We start from the raw sequence: 2331 nt of genomic DNA on the forward strand, positions 1-2331 counted from the left end.
GACTGCTACTGAGGAGCCTGATAACCAGGGACCGTAGCAGGATGAAAACTGCTGGCATGCTGCCTGAATGACTTTCTGCTGGAAGTGAAAAAAAATTCTCTTGGAAGGAGGGGGAGAGCGGAGGGTTGGATCAAGAGAGGATGAAGTCACCACCTCTCCATTCTCTCTCTTTCTCTCGCTGTCCGGAGCTTGGAGGGGGCTGAGAAGCCTTTGGATGTCAAAACTCCAGCAAAAAAAAATGAAGAAATGTTCAGAAGAGACAAAGAGTTAAATGTTAAAATACTCTTCAGAGCACATCCAGTATGAGGTAATATCCTCAGCTTAATCACATACACCTACTCACTCTGTTTCTGTTTGAGGTACAGAATCTGGGTGTAGACTCTTCAGAAGAGAGTATCTGATGCTCAAGTGAGCTCCGTCTTCCCAGAAGTGAGTGTGAAGCCCACAGACACCAAGCCTAGTTCTTCCTCCATCTGCAGGAAACAGTTGTCACGCAGGTTCTCTAGCAGCATGGAACACAACCTCCTGTCACTCATCTCCTTGAGCCGATGTGCGGCTGGCAGTTGCACACGTGTGAGGCCAATCGCAGCTAAGCAGATGCTGACCCCCTTACTACCACTCCTAGATGGCAGCGCACATGTCAGGCTGACTGATTGGAATGTTAGGGGTGGGGTGCTTATGTTGAAGCAGCGGGGGATTACTAAGGAGGGCAGAGAGCAGAGAAAATATTTGCAGGGAAGGAAACAGACAGTCTCGCAGCTGATGAAAACTTTCCCAAAAAAGAAACTCTCACTTTCGGCTCCTCTGCCCTCTGACTTGATAACAGCACCTGGTCAGGAGGTCATTCTGTCAATTATTTGGAGGTTATTATTGAGCAAACAGCGATGCCAGACACCTCATATTAGACGGCAAAACCACCATTGCATTTGGTTGTTTTACGGTGGCCAAGGACTTAGCATGACTGGCTTAAATTTCTGAGTTGTGGGGTTCGAATCTTCCTGAGTGGATTGTGCATGTTTGGGTACACCCGCTTCTTCCCAAAATTTTAAAACTAATTTAATTGAACAATCAGGACCTTATTTTTGTGCCCAGTCTTGACTGGGCACATGGATGGCGTTTTCTTTCTTTTGGTATTTTCCTAGAGGCGGAAGAGAGCGTTTGCACTCTTTTCCGTTGTTGTGGGTTGAACCGTAGCCGACTTCTGGACAATCAGAGGGACTCACCACATTCTCTTTAAAATCATGGAGTTTGAGGTGCTCACAGTCTTTTACATTGCGGAAACAGAAATTGACTCGCTGGGGTCCATGCGTAAGATTGCCTCACGCAAATTGTGTTTATACAGGTACTATACAATATATACGTGTAAAACGCAAAATCTCGCCTTGCGCATGTGACGTGGGCATTTGAAGACTGCCTTGGAACGTGTAGTTTTCAAAATGTGTGGAACCGATTGTAAATAAGAAGTTGAAATTGTATTTTTTCTTCAGCTATGTGTTTAAATTAAAATGACAAAATTACACATTCTCTTCCACATCATTTTGGCATTTTTTTATACAATACAATATAATACAATACAATTTTATTTATATAGCGCACTACACAACAGCTGGAGCTGTAACAAAGCACTTTCCATTTGTCGTCATGTAAACTAGCAGGTAATTATAACACAAATGTATCTATCTATTTATCTATACATATATATAATTTTCCATATAAATAGACTCAAAGCCAAATCAGGTTCCAGCACTTTAAGTAAACGTCATGACATTTCCTTATTTTATTGCATCGCACGCCTTGTAGTTGAGCCTGTAAATATTTAGAGAGGATGGAAAGTTGTTTGCTTGCAAAGTCACTGTCAGATAAGATTTGAACCAGGTGTGCTATCTCTCCCAACCAATTCCGATTAGGCTACTGTAACACCTTCCTCATGTTGTTTACTCTGGAAGTCCTCCCTTGCCACAGATCTCATTCCTGTGTAGAACTCTGCAGCCTTAATTCATGAATATAATTTAAACCTCTGCTCTGATCTGAACCTTCTGTAAAGGTGCCATCTTACTTTATTAGGGCCTTTGAAGCTTTCAGTGTAGCAGCCCGTGTGCTTCTCGTCTGATGGCTGATATCACTGCCGCCCAAGTTGATAATAAAGTCCTGATGCATTCTCACCACAGGCCTTGTGAGATTTTCTTCCATTTTCCTCGAGCCACTAAGTACGACTTGGAAGATGTGTCCGGGGGTGATGTCACCACGACTGCCCGCATGAAAAGAGAGCGATAGCTGTGCTGCGGCTGAAGGGTGAACGTGCAATAGTGCTAGAGAGGGGGTCTGTATTTT

The sequence above is a fragment of the Idiotropiscis lumnitzeri genome, chromosome 9 (assembly GCF_059441095.1).
Source record: "Idiotropiscis lumnitzeri isolate Australia: NSW breed Sydney's pygmy pipehorse chromosome 9, RoL_Ilum_1.0, whole genome shotgun sequence".
Classification (NCBI taxonomy): domain Eukaryota; kingdom Metazoa; phylum Chordata; class Actinopteri; order Syngnathiformes; family Syngnathidae; genus Idiotropiscis; species Idiotropiscis lumnitzeri.